The 23,249-nt window shown below is 38.8% G+C and overlaps 1 protein-coding gene across 2 annotated transcripts in view; it reads left to right on the top strand.

The window, feature by feature from the left end:
* Positions 1–23,249, top strand: part of FHIP1A (FHF complex subunit HOOK interacting protein 1A) — a 193,005-nt gene that overhangs the window by 34,378 nt on the left and 135,378 nt on the right. For both annotated transcript variants that reach the window (XM_033133927.1, XM_033133926.1), the window contains exon 2: positions 14,782–14,906. The gene's annotated coding sequence lies outside the window, so the exon portion shown is untranslated. The remainder of the gene's footprint in view (positions 1–14,781; positions 14,907–23,249) is intronic.

Consider the following 23,249-nt stretch of genomic DNA (forward strand, 5'->3'; position numbering starts at 1 on the left):
GTCATTCTGTCTTTCCAGATTCTATCAGCTATTTCAAATCTAATTCTTAAACTGTTCGTGATAGCTTGGCAGCAAGCCATGTACTTGTCATTTCATCTCATTACATTAGAGTTAAGTCTAGTCCTGTCAGGAACAGGTTTACTAGTGTTTTTTAATTGCCTGCTTAAAGTTTTTTCATTTGCAAAAATCACCTAAAGAATTTAAGATGGTGATAAGTGTCGACTGAGGTCAAGTAAAAATTCTGAGCTGATCAGGGATTCACAGAAGGAGGGAAGTGCAGAGATGATTGATTTTCAGGCTCTTGCAGAGGAGTGGAGGATTGCTGCAGCATTTGCATCCAGAAGAGTGGAACAGGGTTTAAATTCTGTAGTTGTAGGAAAATGTATATGGCGTTTATTTGACTAGTATAAGCAGTTTTCTTCTGTGCATTTTTCACTTAAATGTGCCAGCTGTTCTTCCGGGGAATGGGAGTCTAAGTACTAGACCATTGAAAGGTTGTGGACAACCAGGTGAAGATGAGGCAGAATCTGGAACGGACAAAAGAAAGAGGGATGGTTGAGTGAACTGAAAATAGTGATAACATGAAGGAGGGGAAACAGGGAGCCTGCTCAGGGCTGACACCCGTGAAATCGGCAGTATGACAGAGGAAAACAGGCTGCAAAAGAGGTGAGGTGAAGAGACATTCAGGAAGAGGCAGTAAGAGAGTTCATCGTTTCCTGTGAAAACGTTTGTGTCGATTAGAATAATGTGCGCCTGTACCTCTGGCACTAGGAGAGGCCAGGTTTCCCAGCAGATGGCCAGGCTCCCTTTGTGGAGGTACCCAGCAGGCTGAGGGGTGGTGGTCAGGGCCCTCATGGTTCTGAGGGAAGAGACATGGAAAAGAATGTGGGGATCTATTAGCCCAGGGATGTGTTTGGAGCCTCAGCAGTTTTGTGTGACCTCGAAGCGGGTGGAGACCATAGCAGTTGGGACTATGTAACTGATGGGTAATCAGAGCGGCCCGTCGCGTTTGCTGGAGGCCTCCCCTACCTGAAGGACTTTGGGAATGGGATTTACTTTGTAATCTATGAGAATAGGACTGACCAGGAAGAACTTTGGATCTGTGTCTTTAAAATCCCTCTCTTGCTTCCTCTGGTCTCCTTCCTGGGGTGCACCATGGCTTCACATTGTCCCCTGAAAGACCCAATTTGTTGGGAATGGACCTCATGTTCTGGCTCTTTCTTGATTTTCTTTCCACCTACCAAAACTTACCTGTTCACTCTCTGGTGTCCCTAGTCTCTCCAAATAACTGGAGCTAATTTAGTTAAAACATTTAGTCTCTCATGTGGGGTTTATATATAACCGCTTCTCTGTTATATGTTTGCGTTCAAAACAAGGATTCAGTTTGTTGACTCAAAGAAAGGGTGGCATCTTGGACATGTCTTCGGGTAAATAAGAAGATTTTGATATTACAGTGGAGTGGATGTATGCATGTCTTACTCATTGGAATCAAACTCATGCACTTAGCCAGAAGAAGAAAATAAAAAGGACAACAAATAATTGAAATACGGCGAGCCTAGTCTTAAGAGTGAACATGAGATGGGGGATACGAGCCTGTAGTTCGTAGAGAGATTTTGTTTCCTCCCAGAGTGTGAGCGTTTGGGTTTAAAACTGCATGGTTCAAGCAGTGCAAGCCAAGTACTTTATTTGATGTTTATCTGAAGAGTTAATAGTCTTTTCCAAAGGGCTGGAAAAGCTGGTTATCCTGGACTTAATGAGAGGCACCATAGTATTGTATTTTATGAGGAATTTCTGGGAATTGTCAAGGATAGTTTTAACTGTTTGTAATTGCTGCCTTGTGTTTGACTTTGGACTCTAACCCAGTTCCCTGTGCCATTAGGTATGATGTTACAGAGCTGGTTGGCGGAGGGTAGTTAGCTCCTTTTTTAGATTTGAGACTCATCGTTGCCAAAAGCGCTCAGAAAACATTTTTGTTGATTGAAATAATGCATAACACATATGTATGTATGCATAATACGTAACACGTCAGCCTCATACCCTCTCCACCCTCATGGTTCCTAGAACAGATAGGAGCAGATACCTTCTGGCAGCTTTGGTTTAGGAAAGACAGGTCTTGCAGAGTGGTGTTGCAGATCATCTGTTGGAATGGATGGCAAGGTCCTGACTTACTGCGACCATCTTTTCCTCCTACTTCTAGGTGCTGCCCTAGCCAAAGAAGGTAGTCATGGGGATTGATTGAAAGTAGGACGATGGTGTGTGAGAGAGATCCTGGTGGCTTTGAAGATGCTCTTATTGCCTTTTTTGTTTGTTTGTTTTTTTAAATGCCAAACCCATATCCATTCCCTGATAGAACTCGCAGTTTTAGCATCCCAAGCGCGGATGACCGCCCCCACTTAGAAGGTTCCATTTCCTCATTTGCTCCTCAAAGATGGTTTTGAATACTGGAAGTATGGGTGACTTATAAGTTAAAGCATAATAAAAGATATGCTATCCATCTTCCCCAAAATACCATTTCCTCCCTCCCTTCCAGCTCTGTTCTGTCTTTTCAGCGGTGGTCCAGTTATGGACGTAATGCATAACTTGCTGGCAGCTTACAAGTGCGTGTCACAAAGAAAAGGTTTACCAGTTTCATAGGTGGCCTTGTTTATAACCCTGAGCGTATGGCATCTTGCTCTGTACCTCCCAGTATCACTGTGGCACTTACTGAAAAGACCGTGGTTTCTGCAGCGTGTCTGCTTGACGGGGCAAGTGTAAAGATAATTACCACTGGGGTCTCTGTTTTTTATATTTGATTTACAGAGGTTTAGTTGCTGCCCTCAGTGAGTCTGGAAGCTCCTGTGTATGACACCCAGGCCTTCATACTAGACACAAATGTGATCTGACGGCTAACCCCTCATTCTGACACTATTTTTGGTGTTTTGTCAGCCTCCTGGGCCAGTCAGATTTTTAACATTTTTTAGTGTGTCACTCAACCCTTGATTGTTGTACGTAATGGCATCATGGAAATGGAGGGAGTCTTAGAGGTAATCAGATCCAGTGTTCTCTAAACTGTCTTTCCCTCAAAGGGACGATGGAAACATTAATAAATATAATTTATACCAACATGTACTCAGAGAAAAGCTGAAATGGGAGGCCAAAAGGCTCTGTCGTTTCTCTTCTCCCCGCCCACCCCACCCTTGAGGTATCAGGATGTAACATCTGGAGCTCTGTGGGGCTCAATTTGGAAACCAAAGCTCTGGAGTCATGCGTGTTTGCCTAAGTCTTAAGTAAACCCTCCTAGCTCCAATTTGCTGTGCATGGCTTCCTGAGGGTAAAACTTTAAAACAGAACTGCTCCGGCTTCTTCCTCTCCATTTCTGTGTGTGAATCCCCCGCAGACACTCAGTGGTCATCCAGAAGCTTACTGTGTGTTGTGACCGTGCGGCCCGACCGGCGTGCCCCGTTAGATACCACAGGTAAGAAGCCGACGTGAGGGACAGAGTGGTACTGGTTTGTTAACTTGAGGATGAGCATGGCATCAGGTTGCGACTATGAATGTGCGTAAGAAGTTCGGATGGCCTACGTGGGACAGGCTCGAATCTGTACGATCATGATTCTCCAAGTGTGGTCCTCGGACCAGCAGCAGCAGCAGCAGCAGCAGCAGCAACACCCCCTTATATCTTGTTAGAATGCCAGTTCTCGGCCTTTAACCCAGACCTGCTGAATCAGAAACTTTGAGGGTGGAGCCCAGCAATTGGCATTTAACAAGCCTTCTGGGTGACTCTGCTGCACATTCAGGTTTGAGAACACTTGTTGGAGAACAGAGAGATGGTGCCAAGGGTTGGCCGCTTCCTCTCCACGCCCTTCCCTATAGCACTCTTGTTGCCATGCTATGGAAATTTGATGTTTTCTCAACCTTAGGTGAAATCCTAAGCCACTGTATCTAAATACCCTGGCTCTGGCTTCCAATTAGATTACCACCCCTTGGTCCTTTTCTGTGGAGATTCTAAAGCAGCCACTAGATTTGTATGAATACTACTATTAGGTGTTAGTTGGAAGCCTCCTTGTTTTATGAAAGGAAATGATTTTCTGCTTGACCAACCAGGGCCTCATTTGACTGAATACTGCTGAGGTAACTCTAAATTGCAAATCTTTTCAAGCTTCATGTCTCCAGTGAGTGTGTGAGGGAGGATTTCCTGAGTGTGGCATTTATGTGAATGCGATCCTCTTATCCACGTTAACATCGCAGACCAGTTTTCTTTTCCTCTTGTGTCTTTCTGACTCACTGGGTCGTCACTCAGCAGCCTGTAGCTAGGGATTCTTAAAGGAAGATCCAAGAACCACCCTTGATATCAGAAAAACAAGCTTTGCTTGTATGTATGGATATGATATTTTGTGGGTAGAGTGCCCATAGTTTTCATCAGATTCAGGAAAGGATCTGTGGTATGTACTGGTCCCCCTCCTCCAAGAAACACCTGATTTATTGTTGCTTTAGCTGCTTTTGGATAATAGTTTTTAATACATCTTCACACGATTTGTAGCCATTTGAGATAGAAGAGCTTCCAGGGGGCTTGGCAATCATATTTTAGCCTGCTTTGTGGTCTCAGGTGTTACTGTGTACATTCAGTAGAGTAAGACTGATTCTTTTAACTTGTGCAGTCATGCCTTTCTATTTCTGGTGTGTGTGTCGGGGCGAGGGGAGGGGGAGATGAATACCTGTGTTTCAGGTATAGTATCTTTTAAGAATTCGATCCTGTAAAGTATATAGAGCAGGAGGATATTATCCCTATTTATAGTTGATGACACTGAGGCTGAGAAAAAGCGTGAAACAGTGCCACCAGGCTTGTCCATCATCTGAAAGCACTGCAACTCCCACTACTTTACGTTCTGGTTACTTCCAAACACACTTGGACGATGCCTAGAGAAGTCTTAAAAGTTTATTGTGGATAAAATACCAGTTGTTTAACTGACCGAAAATCATAATTCTTTCTCTAAAGGAAATGTATCATGTTAAATTTATGGGTATCTTTTTCGCTATTCCTTATTTTAGCCATTTTTAAACACATTTTTATAGATGTATAACCTCTCCACTTCAGAGTCGAGCGATAGCTGGCTCCAGCCCCTCTTTTCTCCTCCACAAAGATCATAGAAAACCCAATCCTATTTTTTAGCATGTTGGGTCAGGAGAGGGCAAGTCGTTGGCAGCTGGAAACATCACCTCCTTTTCATTAGATCATTCTGTGGGTTTCAAAGACGAGTGCCCTTGTAACTTACATTACACAGCCTTAAAATTGCACATAAAAGTTTGTTGTGGAAGAGTAGCAAATGTAAGATAAATTGAGAAGGTTAAGGGGAAAACTGTGCTAAGAGCTTCTCATAAATGAATTCTCATCATAAAAGCACAGCGATTTCTCCAAGTGACAAATGAACTTGAGATAGCGCTTTGCATTTTTAAAGGATGTGCGGTAGGGTAATTCCATTTGTGTTCAAGCCAGAGATCAGTGACTCACTTATTCTACTTGTGCTTTTTGTCTAATAGTGTAGAAAAGAAAGCTGTATATGTGGATATTTAATTTACTTTTATTTTGCAAATGCATCGTGTCTAGCATTCAGTCAGCAATGAGATTGTGCGTGTTCAGGCAGGCTGGCACCTAAAAGGTGTCTGTTCTGAGGGCTAGGGGACAGAACAGTTTCTAAAAGGCATAGTCGTGCTTAGAAAGCTTCTGATAGTCTTCTGACGTGAATCACTCTTACTGCAGTGGGGTCACTGAAGAGGACATCAAGATATCAGTCACTTATTTCAGTTTCCTGGCATTGGGTGGATAGAAAAGCCATTTGCGAGTGGAATGGTGGTTCTTTCTGTTAATAAGGCAGAGGTTTGATTGTAATACATTTGAGCAAAAGACACCATATTTCTGTTAGGAATATGCATATTGATGTCATTTAGACGTGTTGGGGGGAAACAAAAAACATCTGTATGAATTGTTAGGGTTTGTACGTCTGTGACTTGTTGAGCAGTAATGAGACTAGATGAGAGGATTCCTGACCTGCCTCCTTACAGTCCGTCTAGTGAAACCTGATGGGTCGTGTGAAAGCTCTGTATTCTTTAAGCCATTGGTGTTAGTGTTAGGAGTTCAGATTAGGTAATTAATAATAATACCTTTGCCCTCTGCATCCTTCTACAGAAGTTTCTGTTTTCTTTCTTTGGCCTGTGGCCACATTGCATTTTTGCTCCAGGATTTTAATTTGTGGGGCACAAGCAGTGGGCATCATGTGAACGAAGGACCTCAGATGCTGGCTGGTGTGGAGGTGACCTTTCAAAGTCCGAGCACGAAGCCAAAGATCACATTTTTACCTGAATGAAACGTGTTGTGTTGCTTCTATCTCAGGGGACACAACGGGTACAGGTGCGGAGGACATCTGGGGCGGGGGCGGTGGTGCTTCCAGAGCGCCAGGGTCATGTTCCAGTCAGTCCCCCAGCCCATGGTGGCGGTCTTCACATTTCTTGGAAGAAGCAGAATGGATTCAAATACTTGAGGCTGAGAAGGAGCCTGAAGCAAAGCAGGCCTCTGCATCTCCCTGAAGTTTTTCTTTTAAGTCCAGGTCATTCCTGGCATCATTTTTTTTTAACCTTTAGTGCATTTTTTCCCCCCTTAAATCCTTAGTGTATTTTTTTTTTCTCGTAAGAAAAAAGAACACCACTCTGAATATGTGCTTCCTATGGTGGAACCTCGTATTATAGAATGTTTGCACCTAAATAAAGAAGGCAAATCAATTTTAACAGCATGCTGATCAACTGACCCAGAAACCATGTATACCTTGATAGGTGTTTTGAGGTTATGTATTCACCTATCTGGATAGTTGAGTAGTCTGGACATATGAAGCGTTAGGAAATACCTGTGTGATTGTGATACTTGTTGTTTACTCTAAAACGTATTACCCTTACGTTGGAGTCCACTGACTTAGGTTCTGACTTCAAAACATTAATAGCTTTGCCTTAATAGTTAAAAAAACACCCTTTCCCTGTCAGTGGCTTTTTTTTTCTTAATTAGTTTCAGGTGTACAAAGCAACATACTAGTTAGATATTTACACCCCTCACAAAGTGATAAACCCCACATCTACTACCCCTCTGACATCCTGTATAGTGGTTACAGTACCATTGACTATATTCCCTATGCTGTACTCCACATCCTGTGACCACACACACACACACACACACACACACACACACACCCCAGAGGTGCCAAAAAAAATGTACACACATATTGAGAGATGTTATCTATGCTCAAGCAGTAGTTCGCCATAATCAGAAGTGTCTGTACAGTGATGGTAACCACTTTGAGCACCTTTTGTAATTGCAGAAGTCACATGACTTGTATTCATCTTTTCTTATCAGTATATATTGAGTATTACAATTTTAATACAGTTTTTTCCTTAGCTAAAATGTGTATACAAAAAAAAAGTGTATACATTTTTTTGGCACTTTCTGTATATATTTAGAGTTGACATTCAATACTATTCTACTTCAGCCTCAAGTGTATAGCGCCATGGTCAGGCAGCCACACAGCCCCTGAGGTGACAGTGGCTTTTAATGTGTGTTTCAGGCCATGATTATTCTTTTTGGTGTCTTTCTAATGGAGATAAAATTTACGTAACACACATGCCAGGAATATTTTTGGTCAAGAGAATTTAAGAAATGTTTATTGCCTGAACACTTGGTTGAAGTATTTGAATTAAGGGCTGTTAGGCTAGGATGATACAAAGCCAGGTCCTTCACTTCAAGGAGAGTACAACCTCCTACGGGGATAAAAAACGTAAAGACATAGTAGTGGAGACGTGTACAAAGTGCCCTGTAACTGCAGACGATGTTTGCTGCACTTTTACCTTTTTGAGCCTGCCTCTGAAAATAGTGGAATCTTTTCCTCTTGCTCTGTTTTTTTTTATAGCGACTTTTCTTACTTCATTTTCTTCATGTTTTCTGTTAGGGATTTCACATGAAAGTTAGACTTCTGTCAGCTACTTCATGTTTCTGAAAATTTCTTACTCCTAAGATTCAGACGAAATATAAGTGGTAATGCCCAATATCAGTCTATTAGATTTATAAAACATGTGCTTGATATGAAAGTTGGTAAAAAAAATTTTTTTCGAATGTTGAAGTGTAAACCCGGATTCTGCCAAACTTACTTTTCCTACAAGTTTGTGTCAAAATTGTTGGCCAGCAAACTCCAGACCTGTTTGTTTATGTAAGCCACTCCTGTATTAGAATACATATATGCATTTCTGTTCTTATTGTAGGTCTCACCCCTTTCTCCTCCAAAACCCCAACCCTAAAAAAGAGAGTACTTTGTCTGCTTTGCTTTGAAATTTCCTGAAACTTTCTCTTCTTTTGTTATTAAAAGCTCTCGTGTGTTTGCAAATGATAATAGCAATGCCTTTTCCTTTTTTATTGGCAAATGAAGGATTAAGTGGACAATATTTATAAAGATCTCTAGAATTCTTTGAGGAAGGACTAAATGAAATGAAATAATATGTAAAATGAATAAATTGTTTTCTTGTATTAAGTTGAGTTTTATTAAGGTGATTTTTTTTCAATGCAAATCTGGTTTTATTTTTTTTAATTTTAAGACTCCTTTTTAAATAGTTAATGCTAGTCTCCCTTTTAATAGTTAACGCTCTTTAGGTTCTTACTTCTCTATTTTAAGGCATTTCTGAACTAGCACAACTGTCATTTTTTTCCATTAATTTTATAAAGTAGCTTTTAAATGTTACTTTTAAAAATTCTTCTATAATGTCTCGTTTGGGGCTTATGAAATGTAAAAATTGACTTCAATTGGCTTCACTTTACTAATCTTATTAAAATCTTGCAACACGTTGGTCAAATAATTTTCATAGCTAAATTTTAAACCATAACAGGACTTTTATTTTATCTTTCTCCGTGTGAATCGGTTAAAGGGCAAAGGATCTGGTTACACTTTATAGTTTTACAGAAAGGTCCTTTTCCTCCTTTCACTATCTTGACAGCTGAGAAAGGCAAGGGAACAATCAACAGATGGGTTTAAGAGAGCAGAAATTTGTCCAGTGTGCTGGAATTTGCTTCCTCCCTGGTATGAAAGCTCGTATTTGTGGCCTACAAAGTGACGTTGTGTAAAAAGGTGAAGGACAGGTATTTTACTCTGGCCTTGACCAAGGGGAGAATTTAAGATGGAAGAGCTGGCCTCTTTATAGCAGGTGATTTGGAACTTGACCAGTCTGTCAGTTTTGTTGCCTATCATTGAAACTGTAGAGTAAGTGAAAGAGAGAGTTTCACAACTCATATAGCTCTAAAATCTTTTTTTCTTCTGGTTGATGTATTTTAAGCAGTCGAATACATTTTCCATAAATTTTACTGCCTTCTATTTACCTTTGAGTAGAAGCCAACTAGAGAAATATTTAGAAGGTTCTGAGCAACAATAGAACGAACTGTTAGAAAAGGCCTTTTGTAGCATTCCTCAAGTGTGTGTTGGTGGAAAAATTACTGTAATTGGATAGCGAAATGTTGGCAAATGATTTTATTTACTATTTAGAAATAACATAAATGAGACTTGCTTTTTAAATTCATAGGTTCAAAACGTTTAGTCATGCCTCACTAGCTCAGTCTTTGCTCATTATGCTTTACGTTGATGGAATTAAATGTGACACGTTGCAGTATTGGATCAGCCCAGCCCCACAGTTCTAAAGGGTTTGATTGAATTCTGGGGGGAAAAGAAAATCAAAGATACTGTTTAATGTCAGAAAGGAGATTTGTGAAATTTTGTTTTTAGCCTAAAGTTCGTTCAAGAAAGTGCCCCACTGATAGAAGAGGGAAAGAGCATGAAGAATTTCTAAGTTACCTTTTGAAACCCTCCAAAAAAACCGAGAAAGAACAAATGCTTTTTCTCAGCTAGGCCATTGGTGTCTGAACCGGCTAATGGCTAATCATACTCTGGCTAATCTCCGGGGAGTGCCCTCTCGTACTGTGCTGCCAGCCTTGGTAGTGAACACCTGTTTAATGGCCATTCGGCCTGGAAACATCGTTTTATTTTCTGGATATCCAAGGACACATATGGATGAAGGTCAGAGCTTCATGATGCTTGCTCTGAGGATCTTGGGCATTGAGAGAGCTGAGCTGCCTTACTATAATGTTCGTTATTTCCAAGCAATTCTTTGGAGGCCATCTTCTGATTCTTTTGCTTACCTTGTACAGGGACCATCTACAGTTTCCTCTCATTTTTAGTGGTGTCACTCACTTGTGCGTTAGTATTCGTAAGATTATATGAGCATTTTTATATGGCCTAAAATTACCAGTCATTTGTTTTAATGGGTAAGGGTAGAGAGTTCAAAGTTAGACATACGTTTCATTTTCGGCTCTGCCACTGTGTCTTTTTAGTTACGTAATTTCCGTAAGCTTCAGTTTTCTTTTCTGCAAAGTGGGTATTCATTCATTTATTCATTCATTGAACAAATATTAAGAATGTGCGAGGCCTACTCATATTCTTGGTGCTGGGAAGTGAGCAATGAGCAAAGCAGACAACACCCCTGCTCTCAATCTACTGGGGGCAATGGAATAGAAATGAACAGAAGTTAAATATATGTTACATGGGGACAGTTGCTACAAACGAAAATCAAACAGAGTCAGGGGTAGAGCGACAAGATGGGAAGGCAGTGTTTCTTTCTGTTTTCTGTGGACTCTGTTTGAGGTGACATGTGAGCAGAGACATAAATGGAGAGAGGAATGACTTAGGAGGATATCTGGGGATAGAGGGTCTCAGGCAACAGCAAGTCTGGCAGGCACAGCCGCAGGAACCCCTGGAGCCCCTGGGGTGAGAGCAAGCGAGGTGTGTTTGAGGACCAGTGAGGAGAGCGGGAGCACACACTGTGAGTGAGTCCCCACGTTGTGGGGTTGCTTCGAAAATCAAGTGAGATAACACGTTTAAGATGTACTTTGTACACATTAAAAGAATGATAAAGCATAACAAGGGAGGATTATTTTAGGTACGCAAGAAGGGTTCAGTAGTAGAAACTTGATTAATGACATTATTTTATTAAATATAAGTAGAAAAAAATCATATGATTATTTTTATAGAAAAGGTGTCTGATAAAATTCAATATTGATTATTGATTAAAAACAAAGACCCACCTCAAAATATAGTAGCAAATGTTTCTTGGGAGATGTCTGCGCAAACTCTACATACACCAAAGGTGTCCAGATTGGAAGATGTGGAATTAAACAAAACTAAGCAGGTCAGGTTTCTTTCCTACAGGCCGTCGTAGAGTCTTAACACACACAATACGCTTTGTGAATATTCAAGGGGATATTTAGCATGTAGCATTTTCCAAATTTATTTGAATACAGAACATTCAATAACAATAACTACTACTTTTCTTTCTTAAGAAACATTTTGCAAGTAGTTGTCACGTTGGAAAACATCATGTTACTGCTTGGATTTTGATTTTGTTTACCTGCATTATTCCTTTCAATAAATCAGTACTTTTGATTCATTTCTAAGATACCTGTATTCTCTCTCCGTGCCTGCCTTTCCTTCTCTGTGATATGCCGCAACTCACTAATTTGTTTAGTGGTTGAGACCCTCCCAAAGTCATCCAGATTACACAGCGTTTCTGGGTAGTTGAGGAATTGTGCACTTAATGTGGAGGAGAGCATTCTTGTGGGTTAGAAGATAAGGATTCTACCCCATCTTCACCATTTATCAGCTGCTTAATTTAGAAAAGGTCACTTAGCCTCCCTCTGCTTCAATTTTGTCATCTGTAAAATTCAGGGATTGGATTTAGGTCCATCCATTTTAAGACTCAGAGTTACTATAATTATGCTTAATGGGATCAGTGATGATTGTGGGCTATGTTGAATATTTTGTTTCACTCTTTAAGTTTCCACATGTGACTATATAACTTTGTGTCTCAGTCCCGTTCTTTTGGGGAGTGAAATTATTCAATAATTAGCTCATAGTCAACTCCATGTATTTGAAAAGTTACTGAATTGTTTGAGACTTCTGTCTTCATTGATTGATTTGTTAATTATCCTATAGGAAAGCACTTGATTATAACACAGGTCAATTACTACAGTGCTATGGATAAATCCATCCCTCCTGTATTTATTTTACTGAGATGGGGAGAGATCCATGTTGTAGATATTAATTATCCCCCCATCCCACGTGTTCATTTGGTGGTTTTGTTAGGCCTTTTGTGAACCCCTGCCTATTAGCTGGTTTCTGAACTCAGCGCAATAGAGGTTGAAATTCTTTGAATTTATGCCATCTGGAAATGAGCGTTAAATTCTGTCCCTCTTTTGAAATTAAGCATGTGAGGTAGCTATTACAGGGAGGGATTGTGAGCCTGGATATGATTTTATTAGGCAGAGGTAGAATGTTTTGTTAGAAGAAAAGAACTTGCCTGGAGAGAGATTTTGAGTGTGACTGAGTGGTTAACTGCCACCTTCCCCCCTTTTTAGCAGGAGACATATTTTGTTTTTAAATGAGATGACATCCAAGAGAATTATCAAGACTCAGTGAATTTTAAGAGTCCTTTCAATTGACGTGAGTTCCGTTTAACCTTGCTTTCGGTGTGATTCTGGGCATTACTGTCAAAGGACTTGGCTCCCTTTGAAGTTGCCAAGCGTTGCTGCTGACAGGATCATAAGGGTAAAATATGAGTCATTCCCAGGAAAGCCTTTAGTGATACACAGCGATGCCTTATTACCTAAGTAAAAGCATACGTGTGGCGGTGCCTCAAAATGGTGAGAGTAAGGGAAGGATATATGATAATGGACGCTAAGATGGGAGAGCTATTTCTCATGAATTAGAGATGCCCTTTCATAATTCAAGAGTCGCAGAATGAAGAAAGACTTGAAATAGCCTGAAAAGCATCTGGAAGCAATCCGTAATTCTTAAGGGTTAGTAGAAGAGCCTGTATCTCTCCAGTATACGATGATAAAACTGTTCATGTGGGATTATGGAAGAAGTAGAATTCTGTTACTTGTAAAACCTCATGCAATGAAATGCCCAGAGATTTGATTATGAATTATATACCTCAAGGTGCCAGGTGCTTAATAAGTGGTTAATTGATTAGAGTGAGGAAGGCAGATTTGAAGGGACTGAGGCAAGTTTAATATGAAGCATTTGTTTATTTGTGTGTGAAATGTTATCCTTTAGTTGTCATGCCCTATATACTCACTCTTCTTGTGCCTGGTCACTACCACTAGTTTGGAAGGTTTAGGTCACGTTGTACCCCGCTCCCCGTTTTTTTCTATTCGTGAAACATTTGCTATAGGAAAAGGTACTGCATTCTAAGCCTTTTCAGGCATTTATAGGTCAAAAACACACACTCAAAAGCTCTTACAGTAACTTTTTAGGGAACCATCTTTTAATAGACTGTTGCAGAAAAATTATTACATTAGTAAGTGGCTTATCCTTTGGGGCTTGGGAAAAAAAGATAAGAGATTTCGAAAAGACATTTTTGTTGTACTACATTCTGATTTGAATTGCTGATCTTAACCCATCTAATGAGGAGGAGATACTAATTTACCTGATACTTGTATCTATATCAGAGCAAGTTGCATCTTTCTTCTTGCTTTTGTGTGAGCAGTTATGATTATAGGTAATTACAATGTGTACCCTGTCTTTTCTTTTTTATATGATAATTGCCATTTTCCCATTTTATTATAAACATAACATTTTTGATGGCTGACAGAATTGTGGTTAATTATGTTTAACGTTTCCCCAATTGTTGGACATTGAAATGATTTCTATGCTTTAAATGTAAGTATAGTACTTATTTTTTTTAAATCTTCTTTCTTGGAAATTTTCTCTAGCTTCCTATTTTGACATTGAATATTGGCTTTTTTTTCTTTTTAAATTTATTGGGGTGACAATTGTTAGTAAAATTACATAGATTTCAGGTGTGCAATTCTGTATCACATCATCTATAAATTACATTGTGTGTTCACCACCCAGAGTCAGTTCTCCTTCCATCACCATATATTGAATATTGGCTTTTCGTGGTTCTGTTTAGCATTTGCGCTAGCTTCAGCCTTTTGTATCTAAGTGTTTGGGGTTAGTCTTTTTGCTGTACTGTCCTGGACACCTCTAGGTGTCGTTCTCTGTTCTTCTCTCCGGTAGGATAATTTTTCCCAACCTTTTTCAAACTCATATTTTTCTGGTTGTACAGTAGGGATTAAGCTATGAGTTTATGCTGTGAAATTTGTCTTCTCAGTTAGGCCTGATGATATGAGATGTGTGTCTAAGACCGAAGTAAATTCTGCCCATGGGATGGCAAAAAAACTGAACTTTCACCTGTAGATGTCTAGATAGGTCAAAGGTACTTGGGAATATTTTAGGAGTATTGCATATTTTAAAAAAAACTTTATGAAAGTTATAGTCCTCTCTTTGCTATTTTATATTTTGTTGTCATTAGCTTAATATGATGCTGTTGATGCATAGATATGGATTTATATAGTTTCCCTCTTTTTTATTCTCTTGTAAAAGAAGCATAGAATTACTTAATATCTCTTAGAGGATAGAAGAATCCTACTTCTCTACTTTCTGCAACCCAGTGTAAGTTTTGTTTTTCGCTAGCATTCAGATTTCTAAATACCAATTTATGTTTTGCTTAAAATTTTTTGTTTTAATGATAAAGGTAACTGCAATCTGAGGATTACCCACTCAGTGCACAACAAATAGTGGTTCAGTGGAGGAGAAAAAAACGAGTGAAACTTAGATTGGGTTTTGCAGTTTCTTAACGATTATGCGACATTTTTATTCCTTTCTATAGATTTTGAAAATCTTCTTGGAGTTTCCAGCCGTGGCAAGTGTTGGAGAAATTTTTTCTGCCCCTCTGATCAAGTGAAGTGAGCAAAACCAACCCAGTGGGGAGGCCGTTAAAGAGTGCAGTCATAGGTAACGTCTTCTTTTCTTATCACTATTGGTATGTGCTCAGTAATGTTCAATAATATATTTTTTAGAAAAGCCTAGTTCAACTTACATATCCCAGTGAACATTGTCGGGTTCAAAACCATCTTTCCGAGAGGCTATAGACTCTACCTCTACTCAAAACAGTAAACATTTTTTCTGCATCTTGATCCTCTGATACAATCCTTTAAACATCCTATTTCCTGAGAGGGTATATTTGGGAAGTGGTCTGAACTTGTTTAGAACCAGGGTGATGAATCTGAGGAGCTCTAATTTTGATTTAAAAAACTGGAAGGAACAATAATTTAATGAAACCAGTTTTTCCTTTTGTAATTTGTATATGTGTTTGAAGGCTCACATGCTGTATTGAAAGTTAATTCTAAGAAGTGACTCTAAGTTTTAAACAATGGTGGTATTGTTAAAATAAGTGATTAGGCTCCCTAGCTTACAGAGAAGCAAATATTTATTTGACTATGTAAATGTTGGTATTCCTTCTTATTAAAATCAATCCATCAATCAATCTGTCAGTAGTGTAGAAAGGCTTTCTGTATTAATCACGGAAGATAAGATGACATATAAAGTTCCTTATATGGTTTGCCTCCAAGACTTTGTAATTCCTGTCTTACTGGTGTTATGTTTTGCATTTATTCCTCAAAATGTTATTAGAGTGCTTGTTTAAAATGCACATAAAAAATTCAAATTCCTAGGCCTCTACCTAGTGTGTTAGAATCTGAATGGTAGGAGGCAGGGTTTAGGAATCTGCCTTACAGGTAAGTACCACCAAAGATTGACACCTTCAGTGCCGTATAGTCTTACCTCTACCTAACCTTCGTATTTTTTGATTTAAAGTGTTGCTTGATTATTTCTTTGATGTTTTGCTTTGAATAAAATAATGCCAATATTTTTAGTATACTACTTTCACACAGGATTATGTTCTCAAGTAGCTTATTATTAGATCAAATTGAGAAAGTGATTGAATAAAACTGTACTTTGAACTCTACGTCTAAATTAAAAATGTACATATTTTTCCCTGGATGTAAATGGGTAAATCTGTTTTTGACATCTAGATGCCAAACACTAAATTTTATGAAATATCTGCTTTTAAGTTTGCAAATAAACTGTACTTCAGGTATCTTATTCAAATTGAGGGTAGAGTACGGGGGTAGACAGGCATTGGAGGCCCCTGGAATCTATGCTACATTATATTTATCATTCAGTCGAGTATTTTTTCAGTAAACATAGTGATGAAGGTTTTGCTGTGCAATTTATGGTTCAAACAGAAGAAAAATTTCTTTCTAGTGCCCTGAGATTTGTGAAGCTCTTTGAAACCTCCAAATGAAAGGGAGTATTAATGTGAAATGAAGCAGTAGGCTTTGCTATGAAGTTATTTTCATTACCATGAATGTTCTTTGGTAATCATTCCTATAAATTTATTAATTTTACAGCATGTAAACATTGTGTATAAAATGTTATTTTTTAGATATTTTCAATCCTACAAATTATAGTTTTACTTTAAAAGATATTTACTGAATAATAATGAACGTCAACTATAATTATATCTATATATATCTATATATAGTTACAAGAAGTGGAGTACAGCATATGGAATAGAGACAGTGGAAATGTAATGGCTGTGTGCGATGTCAGAGGGGTAGTAGACTGGGAGAATGGGGTTATCACTTTGTGAGGGGTATAAATGATAAATGTCTAACTAGTACAGTGGCTTGTACAGATGAAACTAATAAATAAAGGTATATTTACAGTATTACAGCATCCTGTGCATGTTAATATTGAGAGATAATATACCTTGTGTAAAATAAAAATGTGACGACAGATTTATAAGTTAAGTCTATTACTTCAGATGCTTATTTCTTTATTAAAATATTTAATTTATTGGTATGAAATATTCCATTAAGTTTGTACTTTTAAAAAATTGTGTTAAAATTTACATAACATAGAAACTTACCATTTTAGCTGTTTTAAGTGTCTAGTTTAGTATTAAGTATGTTTTCATTGTCATACAACCAATCTCCAGAAAGTTTTCATCTTGCAAAACTGAATCTCTATACACATTAAAAACAACTCCTCCTTTACCTCTCCCCACAGTCCCCGTAACCACTCTCCTACTTTCTGTCTCTATAAATTTAACTATTCTAGATACCCCATGTAAGTGGAATCATATGGTATTTGTGTTTTTGTGACTGGCTTATTTCACTTAGAAAAGTGTTCTTGCAGGTCATTCACGTTGTAGCATGTTTTATAACTTTCTTCCTTTTTAAGGCTGAATAATATTCCATTGTGAGTGTGTGTGTGTGTGTGTGTGTATAAATATATCACATTTTGTTTATCAGTTTGTCCATTGACGGATGTTTGGGTTGCTGCCACCTTTTGGCTATTGTGACTAATGCCTCTCTACGAAGTTGTACAAATATCTGAGTTCCTGCTTTCACCTCTTTTGGTTGTATATCTAGAAGTAGAATTGCTGGATCGTATGGTAATTCTATTTTTAATTTCTTGAAGACCACCATACTGTTTTCCACAGTGGCTACATCATTTTACGTCCCCACCAATAGTACATAGGAGTTCCAGGTTCCTCACATCTTCGCCAACACTGAGGGTTTTTTTTTTCCCAGTAGTAACCATCCTAAGGGGTATGAGATTATATCTCATTGTTGTTTTGATTTGCATTTCTCTAATGATTAGAGATGTTGAACACCTCTTCATATGCTTATTGGCCATTTGTATGTCTTCTTTTGAGAAATGTCTAGTCTAGTTTTCTGCACATTTTTTATTGGGTCACTAGTCTTTTTGTTGTTGAGTTGTAGGAGTTATTGATATATTATGGATATTAACTCTTTATGAGATATATAATTTGCAGATATTTTCTCCGATTCTGTAGTTTGCCTTTTCATTGTGTTAATTTTGTCCTTTGATGCACAGTTTTAAATTTTGCTGTAGTCCAATCTGTTTTCACTTTTGTTGCCTATGCTTTTGGTATCCTATCCAAGAAATCATAGGCAAATCCAGTATTTTGAGGCTTTCCCCCTGTGTTTTCCTCTAAGAGTTTTATAGTTTTAACTGTTAAGTTTAGGTCTACGATCCATTTTGAGTTAATTTTTGTATATGGTGTAGTACAGAAGGGTCCAACTTTATTCCTTTGCATGTAGATACCAGTTTTCCCAACACTATTTGTTGAAGAGAAGTTTATACTTATAAAGACAGGTTAGGATAAGGAAAAGAAAAGCAGACAGTAATAAGTGGTTATGTTGTGTCTGTGTAAGAATTCTTACAACGTCCCCTGTTTCTAATTAAGGAGATATTTCAGAAACTAAAGGGTATTGCATGGATTTGAAGCTGACCTGAAACTAAGATTTAATAATTGTAAGTAGGCATAGAGCCTTCGTTTAAGTTTTATATTAGTTATTTGGTGAGCAATAACTTCTTACATTTGGGATTTGATTATGGCAAACTCTGAGTTACGGTCCTCAGTAGAGTGTGTGTGTGTGTGTGTGTGTGTGTGTGTCTGTGTGTGTGTGTCTGTGTGTGTGTGTCTGTGTGTCCTGTTAAAGAGCTTTTCCCAGTTAACTCCGGCCAGTGAGAGATCCTCTAATGTTTTAGGGTGCATTAATTTCAAGGCCGTAAGCAGAATCAACATTCTCATGATAAACAATAGCCAGTAATAAATCTAGGGAAATTCTACAGCTAGCTTGAACCATTCACTCATCTGTGTAGCAGAAGTTATTTGGAACCTTTTTTTGCCCCTTAGCTCTAAAAAGCAGTATGTGTGTTGACAGAATGGTATTTGTATTGATTCTGAAAAGGTAAAATACCAAATATAGTGTCACTAGAAGTGTGGTTATTTTGGGGAGGACACTTGGAGGGTGTTGGAGGTGGGGATGGGTGATACAAAAGCAAATATGTGTAACTAAGAGGAAAGCCCAGGCAAAGATGGTTAGAGGGAGCTTAGGTGGGTGTAGGAGTAACACGGGTAATGCAAGGATCTAACACTTAGGTGTATTACTTTCTTTGGAGGAAATGATAGTGGATAGTAAAGATAACACAGCAAGAACCACAAGTGGAAAATGGGTTTGGAAAGGGTTGAAGACAATATGATATAAAATGTGTATGATAGTCCTGTGGAGATGCTGTCAGTGGAATTCATCTGTTACAGATTTTGGAAGTGTTCTCAGAACAGTGAGACAGATAGCAGGTAGATAGAAGCAATTACAGATATTCTGAGTTGTTGAGAAAATTATGTATTTGAATATAGTATTGCAGAGTTATGAGCTGTCTACATGAGAAAAGAGTGTCAGTTAAGCAGCATGAGAATGCTGTCCATTCTCATATAATACTGGAATGTCTGAGTCATGCAGAATTGGGGTGGTGAGGAATGTTTTTCTGTGTTTTCCCTGGCTTTGTGTGGAACCAGTAGGGAACCATTTTCAAAAGTGGTTTTGAATAAAAATATAGTCTCAAGATTGGTCTGGACTGGATTTTTCTAAGTAAATAACACACACACACAAAAATCTAAAAATATCTTCTTACAGTCAAATAATCAAACCAGCTACCTAATTTAATTCTATCATTCTGAAATTTCTTCATCCTGCACATATCTTTTTGTAACTTTATAGATTTTAAAATTATGGTCTATCTCTACCTTCTTTTGTGAATTTAGTCTTTTTATTTATTCAGTCATTTTTGTCTCTTCACATGTTCCATCACCCCTATAATTTCATTCTAGCTTAGGTTGGATCTTTTCCAGCTCTCTATGTATCTTCCAATCGACCAGAATGGCTTACAATAAATATATGTAATTTATGTTTGGTCGTGTTTTCTATTTCATTTTCAACATCATTCTTGGAATACTCTGCATTTCTTGGTGTTTAAGGGCACAGGGTTACATTGAATTGATGCACTCAGAGAAAATTCTCTAATGACTTTGGAGAAAATTCTCTCATGACCAGAGATTCTCAGTGTGGTCCCTGGATAAGCAGTGACAGCCTCACCTGGGAACTTGTGAGAAATATAAATTCTTGGGTCAGAAACTCTGAGGGTAGAGTCCAGAAAATTGTATTTAACAAGACCTGTAGGTGATTCTGATGCCTGTTAAAGTTTGAGAACTGCTTGGGACACTCTCATTAGCTACGTACTATTGTCCCAGTTGTTCATTTTCTCTAGCCCCTGGTCTCCTGGTCAGATGGATGAGGGTTTCCCAAACGTTGGTGCGCGCGTGAATTATCTGGTGAGCTTGTTTCAAAAACTTCAAAAAGCAGGAATGTTTTCCTTTACCTCATACACTGAGATTCTGGTTCAGTAGGTCTTGGATGACTCAGTGACCTGCTTTTCAGCAAGCTCTTCAAAATAGTTCCATGATCTGGGCCAATGGACGTCTCTTGAGTTTCCTTCAAACCCCAAAGTGACGGGATTTAAAAGGACTTTTGTGATCTCAGTAGCTAAAAATTTGGGTCCAGAGCTTTACATGCCAAATATAGTTTGTATTTTTCACTGAAGCCAATACGTTCTGATTTCTTTTCTTAAAAAGTATGAATCTTTCTTAAGTACCCAGATTATTATATGAGATTTTTCTGAGGCTTATCCTCATTGGTAAGGCAGCTTGCTCACTAAAAGAGCCGTCTGATGCTTGTAAACTTAGAGATTTCATTATATGGTTCTTCAAGGTACTTTATAAACATCATTAATCAACTTTAAGCACTGGTTCTTAGGGAACACTACTTTTTATCGAGATCTTTTTGTCCCTACCCTTTATTTCTAATCTCTAAGCTTGTTGCCTATGCGTGAGGATGTTTTCCTCTTCTCACTGTATTCATATTTTTGTTTGTTTCTTTAATTTTTATGGTACAACCTTATTAGAATTAGTTTTTGTGAGTTTTCCTCTTGTTTTATTGGCTGCTCCTTTCCAGCCTTTTTTCATCTGTCTATCCCTTGAATGTTGCTGTTCCCTAGGGATGCCCAAGTTCTTTTCTTTTCTGCACATCTCACCTACATACTTTCCCCTCATCTCACCTACATGCTTTCCCCTTAGGACCTGCTTCTTCATGTCTGCCAGGTCCTTGCTCAAATGTCCCCCTAACACTACCCTTTATAAAGTAGCATCTAACACTGTCACAACTCTCTTCTGAGCTTTGGCCCCACGTAATAAGCTGCCTGCTGGATGTCCCATAGCAGATCAGGTTAACATATCCAAAATTGAACTCGTCATTCTTCTCCCCTGAAGTCTGCCTTCTCTCATGTTCTCTGCCTCAGTGAATGGCCTCACCATCACCCTTTACATAGTTAACATTTGTCCAGCATTTCCTATGCGTAAGGCACTGTTCTAAGAACTTTCATGTAACCCCTCACAAAATCCTTCAAGATAGAGTCTATTGTTCCCATTATACAGATGTGGAAACTGAAGCTCTTGGTGTGTAAGTAACTTTCCCCAGGTCACAAAACTGAATTGGTGGAGATGGACTCTCAGAGCGTGTAGTCTTAATGACTGTGTTCTGGTGCCTTCCCTTCACAGTAGCCCAAACCAGAAACCAAAGATTACTCTTTACTTCACCCGCTTTCCCCTAGCTTATCTGGCCAGCTCACCTTTCTAAATCTCTCCAAAGCAGACTTCAACTTCTCTGCATTACATGGCCAGTGTTCTAGTCCAGGCCTTCATCATCCCTTGTCCCCACTATTATAATTGGGGTCTTCTTTGCATCTATTTCTTTCTGTTATTGCCAGAGGATTATTCTTCCTAGTAGTAAGTCTGATCATGACACGGGTCTGCATTCGCCAGCCTCGTCCCTCCAGGATTAGTCACATAATGTCGGGCAAACCCTCTATTGTCTACTTCACTGTTAAGCCAGCCCCACCAATTCTGAGGAACAGGACGGTTCAGACATTTGAAGACTCACTATGAGGCAGATTGCGGGAAGACTGCTGGTCATACCTGGGTGGTAGCTGACATTTTGAAGGTTAGGAAATAAAAATGCTATCTGTTGATTAGTCTTTGCATCTTTTGGTCCTTAACTTCTACTTATTGTAATAAAGGAATAAAAATAAAAAATGTGAGTGTAGTCTGGACAGAGAGGGATTGCCAAGAAGAGTGCTCTTCTCACTCCCACACCAATTCTGTGCCTCAACAATAGTAAACTACTTGCACTCCCTACAATATGCCATGCTCTGTCTCCTTCCTCTGGGCCTTTGCAGATGCTGTTCCTTCTCCCTGGAATACTCTTCCCGCACTGGCCCATTTGCCTGGCTAGCACTGCCTCTCCATTTTCAGGTCTCAAATTTCATGTCACCTGGAAAGTCTTCTCTGATGCCATTTACCTTTGAACAGTTTGTGTTAAATGCTTTTTCTTATGTGCTGCCCTGGCATATATCATTCTTTCCCTGCCACATGACTCATCAAACTTGGTTTTATTTGTTCAGTAAGTTGCTGCTTTTAGACTGTAAGCTACATTTTATTTATTTTGATGTTTCTGTCACCCAGCATAGATGTTGAATAGATACTGATTGTATAGAAGAATAAATGAGTATTTAAATGAGCTAATTGATTTCTGCCGATTTTACCTGTTTCTTATCTTTGTAAAATAACTCTAGCAGGGCATAGATATATGAGTTAGGGTTAGGTCCACCCATAAGTAACTATCAGAATCAATGGGTTAAACAAAGTAGGGGGTTATTTTTCTGCTACACAAACTAAGTCTGGAACTAGGCTATCTAGGCTTAGTAGAGTGGCTCCTTGATTATCAGGGACCCAGGTTCCTTCTGTCCTTTTGCTCCATTCTCTTGGGCGTGATCTTTGTCCCCATGTTCTCATGTCAGGATGGCTGCCAGAAGTCTAGCCATCTGCAGATTGCCCCCCGAGACACACACACACACACACACACACGCACACGCACACGCACACACGCACACACACACGCTGCCCCTGCTTTTAGAGGCTTTCCTGAAAGGGCTTCTAAGGATTTTCCCTCATAGTCATTGGTCAGATAACAGCACAGTATTAGTAATGGCTGCAAGGGAGGCTGGGAGGTATGGTTTTTTGCCTTAGTTCTTTGCTGCTTGGTACAAAATCGGGGTTCTGTTAATAAGGAAGGAGAGAATGGATATTGAGTGGTAACTAGAAGTCTCTCTCTACATAGCTTAGGATGATTCCCTCTTAAGTGATCATGGAGAGGTTTAGTAAATAATTTGCAGATCAGTATGTCAGCACTTTTTAAAATAAATAAACAAATAAATAAGGATTTGAAGGGAGTCTTACCATTTTATATCTCTAGTCACTTTATATAAACTTACCAGTCTTTTTGGATATTTTAGGAGATTTAATTACAG

The sequence above is a fragment of the Rhinolophus ferrumequinum genome, chromosome 18 (genome assembly GCF_004115265.2).
Source record: "Rhinolophus ferrumequinum isolate MPI-CBG mRhiFer1 chromosome 18, mRhiFer1_v1.p, whole genome shotgun sequence".
In the NCBI taxonomy this organism is placed as follows: domain Eukaryota; kingdom Metazoa; phylum Chordata; class Mammalia; order Chiroptera; family Rhinolophidae; genus Rhinolophus; species Rhinolophus ferrumequinum.